This window comes from Triturus cristatus, chromosome 2_2 (genome assembly GCF_964204655.1).
Source record: "Triturus cristatus chromosome 2_2, aTriCri1.1, whole genome shotgun sequence".
In the NCBI taxonomy this organism is placed as follows: domain Eukaryota; kingdom Metazoa; phylum Chordata; class Amphibia; order Caudata; family Salamandridae; genus Triturus; species Triturus cristatus.
This window is the reverse complement of record NC_140582.1, coordinates 70,954,357-70,968,855: the sequence shown is the minus strand read 5'-3', so window position 1 is coordinate 70,968,855 and position 14,499 is coordinate 70,954,357. Positions and strand designations below refer to the sequence as shown.

The 14,499-nt window shown below is 41.2% G+C and overlaps 1 protein-coding gene across 1 annotated transcript in view; it reads left to right on the top strand.

Annotated features, from left to right (window-relative positions):
- LOC146861870 (sulfotransferase 6B1-like) overlaps window positions 1–14,499 on the top strand; it is a 350,581-nt gene that overhangs the window by 259,008 nt on the left and 77,074 nt on the right. The window lies entirely within an intron of this gene.

Genomic DNA, 14,499 nt, shown 5'->3' with positions numbered 1-14,499 from the left:
TGTGAACCCATATTCTTGGAAGTTTACTACTGAACATCGACACCAACAATATCATGATACAAGAAAATCGAGGACAGAATATCGAGGGATAACTTTCGAAAGGTAAGTGCATACAGAGAAGCATAAATTTACTATTCCTAACTCCTCGTGTATGTACCTTGAAGATATATGCATCATCTAAGTACATGTATGTGGAGTTAGGTATAGAAAATCTAGACTTACTAACCAGTCAATATTTTATTTTTGATATTCTGTCCTCGATACTGTGTCCAATAAATAGTGTGGTTTCGATATTCAGCGGGCAGACCATTTTTGAATAATCCAATGTTCCTGTTCACCTGCTGACTCCAGATTTTTTCATTAGAGCAGAGCACACAACCAATTGCAGGAGGCTTGATTCAAAAAATATGTTGGTGCAGTAGTAGTTTCATCACATTGTTTATTTTAAGCAGTGACGATGGGTCTCATTGCTTTCCTCAAATTATCTATATAAAAGAGCATTTAATGTGCATGATGTTTCATTTACTTAACTACCTATACAATATCCTGCAAGCCGCCAGGTGGAGATGGGTGATATATTTTTTAAATGTTAGCATTATTTTGCTTCTTGATTTCAAACAACTGGTGCAGAAACAAAGGAGAAGCAACAGTGTGGCGAAGAGATGCATATGGTAAGAACTGAAACACATGCTGCTATTCCCGGCAAAGATGAAGGTTATTGCGAAGTGTCATTCTCATTTTTTCACGATACCTTAAAGAATATTGGCAGTGGCTGGAGAAGAACTTTGATGGCTGGTGTTAGGAATGGGGTAATTAATTTATTAATTTGGGAGGGAAGTACCCCAACTAAATTAATATATCCACACTAGTTAGATCAAAACACTTCTGAGGCTATCCTCAGCGAAGTGTGTGAATATTTTAAGTTGTATTTACAATTTCAGAGTGAAGGATACAACACAATAACATTTCCCAAATCCAATTTAGAAAAATGTAGTGAGCAATAAATACATCAAAAGTATTAAAATATGTCAATGGTAACCAAATATATGATATTTTAATGTTTTAAGGGAAAAAGTGCCAAGGAAAAGTAAAGTGCCAATCAAAAGTCAATGTTCACATTTCATGTCGACCAGCTTACAGCGGAGGTCTAATATTCCAAGCAGGTTATCTCAGTCAAAGACTGTAGCTTTTTTATGTTTCAAGCAGAGTACAGTGACGGACAACGGCGGACAAGGTGACCGCACTTTCCTGCTGAGACCCTTTGTGTGGAGATCAACAGTTATTCAGATTGGGTGTGCATTGACCACTCCAGCACCTGCCGTTGTTTGGTGCTAACTGCAACGCAGAGGAATGCTGAACCCAAGATATGGAGTGGTGCACCACCTGATGTGTAAACAAAGTTGTTTTTGAAAAAGTCTTATAGTCTTGCTTAGATTTTCTCAAACAGTCTTATATTTGCAAAAAATCAAATTTCAGGAAATTGTCAGCCAACGCGTTTCATTCATAACAATGAACTTCTTCAGGGCATGAGATTATGTGGCGTCTTGTATAAAATTAGGCGTGTATTGTGGGCTGTGTGGGCCTCCTTGATAAGGGCTCGCAATCTGTTAGGACACGGTATCTGCAGCCTTCTGCTCCGTCCAGTGATATCGCTTTTTGAAAAACAACTTTGTTTACACATCAGGTGGTGCACCACTCCATATCTTGGGTTCAGCTTTTTTATGTTTACCTGGAATTCAAGCCTAGCTAAACCTCTCATGATATGCATGTGGTCGTAATAAAGTAAACACCAATCATAAAAAGAAGGAGATGAAAAGATCATAAACAACAAGGCAATGTAACAATGACAGTTAACCATGGTATCAAGTTCAGGAAAAAATCTGACCTGGTACAATCAAGCAATATTAATATTTAACATAACAGAACGTATTCTTATCAGCCATTAAAAAGTTAAGGTATAACTTCTGGCTCAGTGGAAAGGGGAGACCAAGAAGAGATGACCTTCACAGAAGTTCCTCCTTACCAGTTAATATATATACATGCGCGAACTATTAGTAGAAGGGTCAGGGAACCAATAGTTTGGCATTCGGTAAAGTTGTGTGATATTTGCAGTTATTCAAGCCTAGCTAAACCTCTCATGATATGCATGTGGTCGTAATAAAGTAAACACCAATCATAAAAAGAAGGAGATGAAAAGATCATAAACAACAAGGCAATGTAACAATGACAGTTAACCATGGTATCAAGTTCAGGAAAAAATCTGACCTGGTACAATCAAGCAATATTAATATTTAACATAACAGAACGTATTCTTATCAGCCATTAAAAAGTTAAGGTATAACTTCTGGCTCAGTGGAAAGGGGAGACCAAGAAGAGATGACCTTCACAGAAGTTCCTCCTTACCAGTTAATATATATACATGCGCGAACTATTAGTAGAAGGGTCAGGGAACCAATAGTTTGGCATTCGGTAAAGTTGTGTGATATTTGCAGTTATTTCGGCTATTGGCACTGATCATGGATCATTTGTGATGAAGGCAAAGACGATAGTATCGAGTGTGGTGTGTAGGTTGCATTACATGTGTGAAAAATTGATCAAGGTAGCAGGGTGAGGGGAGATGGGGGAAAGCAGAGAGTGTGCTACTGGGTGTTGTATCTCTGGTGTCAACCTGCCATCAGACCTCACGGACCAGCATTAGTATTAGCATTCAGGAAAAGAGCGACCATATCTGGAGGTATACAGTAGTTCTGTCTTGTGCTTTATGGATGAGTCTCTCATAGGAGCCAGTTGACTAAATCTCCGTTATCCATTCATCATGAGTAGGGAGGTGTAGCGAACGCAAATAATGGAGGATGCACTTCCTTGTAGACATGAGCACTGTAGCAAGCAAGCGTTGGTCATGGAGAGTCAAGGAACAGGAGGTCAGTCACGTCATGAAGGACGATCAGCTGTTGCAAATGGGGCAGCGGTATCAGAATGGTCTCATTGAGGGTATTTCCTAGCTCATGCCAAAGTCAGAGAATGTGCAGGCAATCATGTAAGACGTAAACAATGTTGCATACCTCTTAATTACATCTACAGCAGTTTGAGTGGTGGAGTAAACCAACTGAATTCAGTTTTTGTGGTGTCCATTATCAATCGTGGAGTGTCTCGACGAGACAAATTAGGGTACCTGAGTGTGAAAAACAAGTAATGAAAATAGTATAAACCTACCGGCTGGAAGTGAAAGAGAAATAGCCTGGTTAGCAGAGAAGTGGGAAGCTGGAAACAGGAAGAGAAGGAGAGGGGGTCACTGGCATCTGAAACAAAGGAAATTAAGGAAGAGCTGATCTTTAAGGTAGGAATGGGAAAGAGCATGGAGGAGAAAAGGAACAGATGATGGTGTGATGAGGGAGAAAGCAGAAAGAAGCTGGAGAAAGCAGAAAGAAGCGGGACAACTGAGAAGAAAAGCAAGGAACAAGTCAAGGAACTTGAGGACGGAATGATGAGGGTGAACCCAGTGGACAACATGGAGTACACAAATTCCATCCCTTCAGTTGACTGGGGCCTAGAGGCAGGGAAAACAGAATGGAGCTGACTCGGAGGCACACAAGTGGTCCAGGAGTGGTGGACTCCACCGACAGATGCGTTTTTTCCCACCACAGTTCAGGAGGAATGTGGCCTAACCGGGTGAGTGGCCTGATACAATTGTTTCAGTGTGTTGGTGGTTAAACACAAGTCTTGGTGTGAGGATATTGTCATATTTGCTGACATTCTTCTCCTTCTCCCACACATTTCTGGGTGATAAACAACTTGTGAAAAGAACTGTATCAAACACTGGGAGCCATGCATAGACAGCCGCGACAATTCTTCTTACATGTATTTTTCATTCGGGGTATATCAGACACCCAAAGGGTTCCGTTTGTGTCAATCACTCACTCTATTGCACTTCAGAATAACACGCACAAACCTGGTGAAAGGGTTAGGAAAGCAAATCTAACAAGAATGTAATACTTATGTCTTTTCCCAAAGATTGTCAGTGGCACACCGTGGAAGACCAAGGAGAAAAAAAAATGTATTTTGTGTATCCCTGCATCTCCCAGAAGTTGAAGTTATCATATCAACTATATTGAACCTATAGAAATACATTTATCAATACAAATAAATGGCAAATATAAACCAAATATCTATAACAAAGCCTCCGAAGCATTATTTCCGTCCTTCCCTTCACACTGGGTACGGCTACCATTTTGACTACCTGTATTCTACTCTATAATGAAAGGTGGAGTTTGCGTAGTCTAGTGTGGCTCATGCAGTAAGTAGGCCGATATTATCAGATACTGCCTTCTCCAACCCACTATTAAGGTGCACACAAGATATCAGAGTTGTTCCCATCTCAGTGGGAAAGGATAGTCAATTATGAATGCCATGTTCATCTCTCTCGACATGGGTAAGGCTTCATTTTTAGTCCATTTGAAATATACCCAAGTATAGCTGTGAAGTCTGTAATGGTTGACATGTGCAATGAAAGAGAGTGCTGAAGGTCTGTGAGCCTAAGCAAGAGTTCATCTGCGTACAACAGTATCTTAAGGGGCCTGCAGGGGTAGGTACCCCTATGAACAAGGCTGACTGGCGAATGTCTCCTGCCAGGAAGATTGTATCTTCTAATGGAAGTCAAAATCTTCCAGAGGGGCAAAATCCAAGGCTAGGGCCAGCGAGGATCCCTCAGTCGCAGACATCATTGTCAAGCTTCCACTGAAAGTGTTGGTTTTGACACCAAAAGCTCAAACCTGGCAAACCTGGCAAACCTGACTTTTGTAATCACTGAGGTCACTTTGCGAGTCAGGTTTGATTTGCCGCTTCACCACAGTTCAATGTTTTACCTTCAGGCTTAGTCACCTTTTTTAAAAGTCAATATCTTCTGGTGGGACAAGGCTGGAGGCTGTAGCTGGGCAAGGCTCCACAATATCAGACACATGTGCAGCTAGGACCTGGTGAATCAGTTTTCAGTGCAGCAAAATGTTCTAGACAGGACAAAACTTATTTTTTCATTTTACCTACCTTGAGTGCGACCTCTCTTGGCAGGCCTCAGCTACTTGTATAGAAAAATTAGTAAGGGTCTGATTACGATCTTGACAGACAAAGTTACTCTGTCACAAACATGATGGATATCCTGTCCGCCAAATTACAATTCCATTTTACCCTATGGAACTTGTAACATGGCGGACAGGATATCTGTCACATTTATGATGCCAAATCCCATCCGCCAAGATCGTAATCAGGCCCTTGGTCCTACTCTTCCTCAAATGTTGGGAAAGTTATTTATAAGTCAGCCCTGCAGCCCTGGCACCTGAGAGCAGGTTTATAAGCATTAGTTCACTCTACGGCTAGGAATCCTGCTCTGTCCAGTCATCTACAGTCAACTGGTACTCTATTGAGTCAGGAGTTTTTCTTTTTTTTGTGTACCTGAAGTAGCCAAACAGGAGGCTAACCACTTAACTCTTGGAGAGTGGATCCAGTTCCTAAGCCCCGGCAGAATTCAGGAGTCCTTAAGTGAGTTCTCTTCCTTCAGCAGGAGTCATAGGAGTTCTTCCAGCATGGCCTTCTTTTTCAGGTGGAGTTTTCCCAGGTCAAGTAAGGGTCCAAGAAGATGGTGGTTGAGGTTCCAGATATATCTGGTGCACTAGTCAGTGACTGGAGGAATCTGTCCACCCAGTCTTATCTATTTTCTTGCAGCACTTTCTCTTTACGTAACTGTAAAATTACACAGAAGCCCCTGTTTCAATATGACAGATCCCGTCTGCTATCAGACAGGCTTTTCTTCAGCTCTTGGCCACTCCTCTATTTAGATGTGCTCTCCTCCCACCTGAGAGGTTCCAAATTGGTTCTTCCTCTACTGTAACTGGAACCTGGCTGTCTGGGAATATCATAGGAATGAATAGGAAACGTCACCCCCCGCCCCCAGTATCTCCAAGTCAAAAGATATAATGGTAAAGCTACCCGTTGTTCCTATTTACTCCAGGATTTCTAATCTTTGCATAATGGTCAGCAATTAACATCCATCTGCTTTTCCAAGGCTCAGGGGAAGGATATTGTCCTCTGACCTAGAGTCGTAAACTCTCTCAGTCAAGGATGTGTATTCAAGCTGTGAAAGGCCTGAGAGACAAAACAGGTTTTAGACCAGTTTCGGCATACATAAGACATTTTTGTTAAGTTACCTTTCCACTTACTGTATCAAAAAATCCGATATTTTTCACCATTATTTCAGATTTTGAAAATGAAGTAAGAAATAACTTTGAAGCATTCCTCCATCATTTGCCTAGGCGGAGAAAGAAAATCAAACGTTTGAATCTCATCTAGGCCTGGTCAAGAAAAAGTCAAGCAAAGACTACGTAGTGAAAAACCTTCTGGGTTTTATTACAATGTGAGAGCACACTAACCACAATATGTAGTAGTGTTCTCGTTTCTGTTATTTACACTACGGACAAACAAGGCATGGCTTAGGGGAAATTTATGAATATATTAAAAAGCTGTTCCTACATGGCAAAGGCGTTTTCCCCTGCCATATGTCACTGCTGTGCTTTTAAATTTCAGCTCAGCGCAGCGCACCTCGTAGATATATATGTTAGCCCTATAAGCTGGTGTTATAAATACACACTGTAGAACTTCCACCATCACAGTTCAGGTCAGCTACTGTCACCTGATGGACAATTAAGGCTAGTTTCCCTCTCTGTCTATTGTCCAGGAGTGCTTAAGGTGATTCTACAACTGCATACATCCAGAGCCCATAGAGGCTGGGTCTCCACCTGAGTGAGGTTCCCGAGAGACTTTTAGGCATTGCCTCAGATACTTTCCATGCTGCTGCCCAAATGCTAAGACTTGACTGTGCGGCACCTGATGATCATTCCTGATGGATCAAAACTCCCACACACCCAGAATATTTATGTTCTGATTTGTCTGAGACCCCTGCTTGAAGTGTCACTCCTGCCTGTTTTTACAATTATTTTTCAATGTTGGACCATAACGATGGTGCGGTGAGCATTTGAAAATTGTGTCTACAAGAGAAGAATAGTAGAAATAAATGTTTATTTAGACCTTCCTCTTTCAAACATTGTAAATGAACCAAAATAATTGAAGCGCATTACATTTCCTAAGAAAACAACAACAACGAAACATTATTATTTAAATATTGTAAGATTTTTGTGCATTCCTCCTTAGTAGGTATAAGATAGCATCCAAAAGCTATTGTCATATCCAGAAATCTCATTTGTACTAATAAACTGTATACAAGATCACAAGATAAGGTAGCCATTGGTAGAAATGAATTTAAGATAAAGACACCAACAAGCACAAAATAAAAAACAACCTAATACAGTATGAGAAAATGGTACATGTTGTATTAAGAAATCACCAACAATAGCTTCCTGTAAATTTTAATCTTGTGGTATATGAAGGAAATGAATATAGGGGGTTTAGACCTAGCCTAAATTTAAATATAACTTCCCAGATTCCCTTAACAGGAATATTTAACATATAATGAAATAAAATAGCAGTGCCTAAAGTATTAAGCTATAGGAATGCACATCCATTTATTCCTAGGTATTCTTCATCCATCTTAAGTGGTTCTTCCAGAGCTACTCATTTCATTTCACATTTTCATATTAAAATGAGCGCATTGGAATTATCTTACCAAGATTAAAAATGTTTCCTGATCCTTAAGATTCATTTTCAGGTTGAATTTGTCAAGATTAATTCACTATAATTTAATTTATGCCAGCCCACGGCAAAAACCTTACGTTGTTCTGGACAGTGCAGTCTTACCACATGGGCCCACTGGGCAGTTGCCGGGGGGCCCCACGAGTACAGGGGCCCCATGCAGACCAGAATTTAACACTAAGTTTCCATTAAACATTTTTATTTCTGTGATGGTTGTGTAGGCAGGGCCCAGTGCACTGCTTTGTCCGGGGGACTATAATGCTGTTAAGACGACCCTGGTTCTGGATGTGCTAAAGGACCGAAGATCATAAGAGATCGGATTGCGGCTTGTAACTACCACTCTGAGACTCCTAGTTCTAATTTAACGTCTTGGATCATTGCACAAGAAGGGGGGTTTAACAAGGGTTTCCAGAAACTACTTTCTAACTTGTCCCAGTTACCTTTAGGATCCAAATTTAAGAGTAACCGAGAAATAAGTATCGAAAATGCATTGAGAAAACTCTTGCACAGTTTGAACATTTGTTGAACAACACAGGCAAGGACAGGAAACCCAAAGAGCATCTTCTAAAACGTGTATAGGTAGGTATGTGGCCCCTATCCGCATCCATCCCATAAGGGAGCTGAGTATCAGAAAGTAAACTAGGACTTCAGCAAACTGTCACCAGCCTAACAAATCTTTTGTTAACTTTATATCTGTTGAGGACATTTTCACATGTCCTCTTTTGATGTTGCCCATTGTGCCACATCCCTGTTATAGTGTGCAATCTCTCTCTGTGTTACAAAGTATGACTATTTTGCCCTTAGCTAAGAATAGTGTAAAATGAACAGCTTTTAAAAAATGTTGTTCTTTATTTTGAATGTTGATAAACATACATTCTATGTCAGTTGTAACATCATGTTTACACAGATTAAGTATCTATCCACTAATTCGTGCCAGTATTCGCTATCTTAGGACACATCAATGTTAACTGATATAATGTGACGTTTTCAGATCGAAATTGAAGACAAATTTGCTGTTTACTGGGGTACAATCTGTGTGACATCAACAGAGGCATATGCATTCTGCGTAAATGATTAAATCAAATGAGTTCAGATTCAGATTCAGATTCAGAAACAGCTTATTCGATTTTAAAAACAAAACCATAAAAGCACACATATATTACAATTAATTCAAAGAAGCAGACTTTAAGGGTTAAAATATCAACATTTTAAAAATAATCTAATTCATGGAGATCCTGATTCTAATAATAGTTTTTAGGAACATTGAGACCGAAGAAATAAGAAATTCATCATCTAACATTTGTAATCTGACCAACGCCACTCTACATTGTCTCAACCCTAGCTTTTTTAAAACAGGTCGAAGAATACTTTTTCTCGGTTCTGAATAATATTTACAAAAAAGAATACAGTGAAGGGAAGATTGAACAGAGACCTGATCACAGGGACAAGGAATAAGTTCCTTGAGCCAACAATTCTTCTCAGGAAAAGTGACCAGTCTAAAAAAGATGTCAGCCCTAAAGCGAGACAACAACATACGAGAATAGAAGCTGGGGACTAGTTTCAAATATGGTTGGATACCTTGGTTTTTAATAAGTAGATGATTGGCCATAACAGAGCTCTTGCATTTCTCTGACAACCAGCGTTGCTCTGATAGGAAATGCAGGCAGGTTTGCTTAAGCTTCTTTCTTGATAAGGTCATCATGCTATCTGGAGAGTCAAAGAACTCCGGGTGGCCCAACTCCATAAAGAAGTTCCTTAGGTAATTAAACCATGAAATTTTCAGGACTCCATCCAGGCCTAGACAATCCTTAATTATATCCCTGTTCAGGCCTGTCTCAGTTCCAGACCAAACTTTATGCCACAACAAGATGGGCTCCAATTTGATAAGATCTACAATGTAAGGCACACCCAGCTCTTGGTGACAGACATAGGAAGAAGTGGACCCCGGCACAGCCAGTAAGTAACGCAAAAAATCATTCTGACAGATCTGAATCTGAATACTTGGGGTATTCACTATCCCCCAAATTCCTGCGCCATATAGTGCTATTGATACACACTTAGACCTATAGATATCAAGCAGGACTGGTACCGGGCGGCCTCCAACCTTGTTTGAAAAATGTTTAACCGCCCCAATTGCTCGCGAGAATGCTAGTTTTCGGGATTCACCTGCTGCTGTCCAAGTTCCCTTTTTATCAAAAGTAATACCTAAATACGAAAAAGTATTTACAGTCTCGATTTTCGTGTTAGATAAAAATGAATTACAGCTAAGATTCTTCTTTTTTGTGCAGCACATGTTAAAAGTTTTGCTTATGTTAATCTTTAGGCCTCTACTACCCATATACTCCGAAAAGCTAGTAATCGATCTCTGGAGACCGATTTGGGTCCGGGCCATGATTACAGCATCGTCTGCATATAAAAGAATGGGGATATAGGAGTTACCAATTTTAGGATAATCCTGCTTATCTTCCAAGAGGTGAGACGCGACCGAATTAATGTATAAATTAAATAAAAAAGGAGCTAAAATGCAGCCTTGTCTCACGCCCTTTTCTATGGGAAATTTGGAAGTGCAGTCCCCCTTGTCCCCGTAGCGTACCCTTGCGCCCGCCTCCCGATATAATTCTCTAATGAATATTAGGAGGTTTGGGTCCACTCCCATATCCTGCATGGTTAGCCAGAGTTTGTTGTGGTTGATACAGTCGAAGGCCGAACTTAAGTCCACAAATGTTAGAAATAAGTTCTCTTTTTTCGCCTCGACGTATTTGGCTACTAGGAGTGCTAGATTCAAGCCTTGCTCTATTGTTCCTAGGCCTTCCCTAAAACCATATTGAAATTGGGAGAGAGTACCTGTATCATCCACCCATGTTTGCAATTTATTAAGTATGACTCTCCCCGCGATCTTCATGAGTGAGTCAAGTAAGGAGATCGGTCTGTAGCATTTCGGTAAATTGCGATCTCCTTTCTTGAAAATAGGTACCACGATGGCTTCCTGCCAAGTCTTTGGGAAGCCCGCTTTAGTAAAGCTGTTAAGGACATTGGTTAAAAGTGGGGCCCATAACTTACTATTGGCCTTAAAAACATCTACGGGAATTCCATCCGGACCCGGGGCCTTTCCCGCTGGGCTCTTTTTGATGGCTATCAGAACTTCCTCCATAGTAAAATCAACATTTATTGGATAGGGTACTACATCCTGATTACCTGAGTTTAACCCCCTCTCTGTCTCCACCTGGAAGTCCTCTGTGTAAAGCTCCCGAAAAAAAGTCACCCAACCCTCTTCTGAGATAGGTGTTACGATAGAGTCTGTTCGATCATTGGAAAAAAAAGGAGCATTCACCGCTTTCCAAAAAGCGGTATTATTTTTAGATTTACAGGTTTCCCAAAGAGTTCTCCAAACTTCCTGTTTAATTTGTTTTTTCCTTTTTTTAACTGCCTGTTGGTAGGCAAGTCTGGCTGATCTAACTTCAGCCATTACCTTGGGATCTCTTTTTAGTTGTGCCATTAAATGAGCATGGGTCTTGCTACACTCTCTATCAAACCATCTCTTGGTTTTATTTGCCCCAGAATTCAGTGGTCTCGTAAGTAGCTTTTTAATTTCCTCTGAAATTCTAAGGAATGCATCATTGACTTTAAAAGGCTCAACGTACTCTGTGAGACAGGTATTAAATTCCTCTTCCTTAGCACGAATTAAATTTCCTAGGAAGGCCACTGGTTCCACTTTGTCCCATTTTAGGGTGTAACCGTTCTTCCTTACGAGTTCTAGTCTAAAATCGTAAAGGGTCTGGATCGTAGTAGCAATGTTGTTTTTACCCCTCATTATGGTAAGGGACATAGTAAGCGGTAAGTGATCACTCATTGCTACCTCGCAAGTTTCAAACGCGAGGATATAATGAAGGTAACGTTTAGATATTAGCATAAAGTCAATTGTTGATTTGCAACCCCGTCCAATGAATGTAGGGTTAAACGGGACTGATGGAGAGCATAATTCATTCACAAAGCCCAAGTTCAGGGAGAAAAGTATATCATTAAGGTGTTTTCCCAAAAGTGTATGGGAAAAATGTGTCACAGGAACACCATCCATCTCTCCCAGACCACATACATCTTGGTCACTCAATGGGCATAGGAAGTAGTTAAAATCACCCATCCAGATCACACAACTGTCAGAAAGTTCTCTTTCATCTATGTTTTTAAGGGTCTCGTATAATTCTTTGAAAGTCGAGGGCCATAAATCTTTCGGTATATTATTATAGAAATTTATCAGATTTAAATGTTGTTTGCCCCCCAGCGTTATATGCAAGATCTGGTAGAAAATGGAATCAGAAAAGAAAGAAATCTTAATTTCTTTTAAACAATTTGAGACATAAGTGCAAAGGCCTCCTTTATTTCTCCCTCTCGAAGTGTGTATAGCTGGCGTGTGATAGGTGCGATAACCATTCATATGAATAGGATCGACCGTCCAGCATTCCTGGAGACAAATAATCGAGAACCGTTTTACAAAGGAAATACAGTTTGTGTCGCCTAGCCTAGAAGACAGCCCTGCGACATTCCAGGACAAAAATGTGATAGGAAGACCTATATCGCCCTCTGACGATAAAGTCACAGTCGGAGTTACACAGGGAACCACAATTTTAGAAGATCCACTGTTCGGCAGTGTGAGATGGTCGATTGTTTCATCACCCGTAATGTTAATGGGGATGGTTTCAGAGTTGTTCTCTAAGGAAGTTGGCAATTGTACAGGCCGTAAGTCAGTCAGAGAAGTTGACTTATCACCGGCTGCGACTTCCCCTACATATTCAGGGACGTTAGAATTTAGGGGTAGTCAGTCGACCATATCCAGACAGCTGTACCTGTTTGACATTGGAATGGTCTCCAGCCAACCTTGATTAGTTGTAGGCGGTATACCTCTTTCCCGGTTAATATATGTTTTTGCCCTCCCAACCTGTTCCCACGTGCTGTTGGTTGGTTGGTAAGGATAAAAATAAGCAAGAGGTAATGGAATGATGTTTGTATTGGGCAGGAAAGGTTGTGCATGCTGGATATATTTTACGGCTTGAGTGTCCTTAAAATTAACAACTATGCAATCTCCCGGTATATCTTTACTCCTTCTGCCCACCCAGCTAACTCTCCGAACAAATACAATTTTTGTGTGGATATGAGGAGGGAGAGGTCGATTAATGTTGAGCCAGTGCATTGTTTTGTTCCTCAATTCAAGATAGGACTCATTAGATTTTCTTTCCAAACCAGGTACTCCCGTCAATATGATAACAAAGGGTGAGGATTCTGGTGGGAGATCTAAGATAGGTAATTTAGGGACAACATCTTGAATAAAATCAGTTCTATTTTCTAGTACATTTTTATCTTGCATAGTGACATTATTGGTTTTTGTATTAGCTTCCAAAGATTTCTGCGGGGGCTTAACTCCTATATATGAGTTTTGGAGGCCACTAATACTTGTTGTATTTTCAATACAGGCTATGTTTTCACATTTGTCCCGGGATGATCCCACATGCCGGTCCGTTAGGGGCAAAGACAAGGAAGGAGGAGTTTTCTCTTTTGGGTTACTTGCAGGATTGGGGAGAAGAGAGTGTTCGTGAAGCTCCCTAAGTAAATCTGTCTTCAGAGATTGGTTGTATTCTAGGTTAATAGAGGCAGACTGTTCTAGTTTCTTAAGACGCTCCTCTATCTTGGTGAGTCTGTCCAGGATCGGACGGATTGAATTTTCAAAAACTTCCATTATTTTGGAGTAAAACCCATCATCTAGTTGCCTAGTTAAGTCTGAGGTGACTTCATTCAAGGGATGGTCAGCAGCGCCCAGAGTAATAATAGGCGCATTTGGTATATTTTAATTTTTCGACACTCTGGGTTGACTCCCCTTTTTTGCTTGCGGAGCAGCCTTATTTTTTGGTTTTGCTCCTAAAATTAAAGCAGTAGAGGAAGAAAGAGAAGTAGCCTCAGAGGTTGCATGTAATTGTGCACGAGTAGAAACACCTTCGGTTTGATTGTTGGCAGCGTTAACCGAAGTGGTTACAGACCTAGTAGACCTTCTGGCATCTCTGCACTTATTACTTTCCAAAGTTAAATCCGTACTGAGGTCTACACTTTCAGTCTCACTAGTCAAACAGTCAGTTGAAATAGGTTTAGTAAAGTTTACCACAAGTGTAACAGATGAAGCGATTTTCCCTAGAGATGAACGTTTGGTTGTAAAGGGATCCAGCGATAAACGACGCTCAGTAAGGTCTATCTCTCGTTCTAATATGTTTGCAGCTCTAACAATAAAATTATCCAGAGTTCCTGCCATAGAAGTACCAGCTACGGTACTTTTGATCCTAGACATTCCTCCCACCAATTTCGATGTGATGATCACAATAGGATACACTTAATAAGATATAAGAGGGGTGGCCCAGCCCAGTGTCTCCAGTCTCGAACGGCCTCAAACGGCCCGCTCTTAGCCCGGTCTTCGCCCCGAGCTTAGTCCCGCGCGCGTCCCGCTAGCGCGTGGGAACGAAGTTATGCAATAAAGACAAAAGGGCGGAAAGGGAGGAGCCGGGAAGAGGAGACAGCTGCGCTCACCGCCAAGCAGCCTGGTCCTCGCAGTCCCGGTTTAGGATGGTAATGGTCCGGTGAGTATCACCCCCAATGCAGCATAGCGTCCTCGTGGAGAGCCCACAGTAGTCCGACAGCAGTTGCAAGCCTACGAGCGGCTCCCGCGAAGCGGGGGCCGCGAGGCGTCAAGTACCTTCCGAGGGAGGAGCCGGGAAGAGGAGACAGCTGCGCTCACCGCCAAGCAGCCTGGTCCTCGCAGTCCCGGTT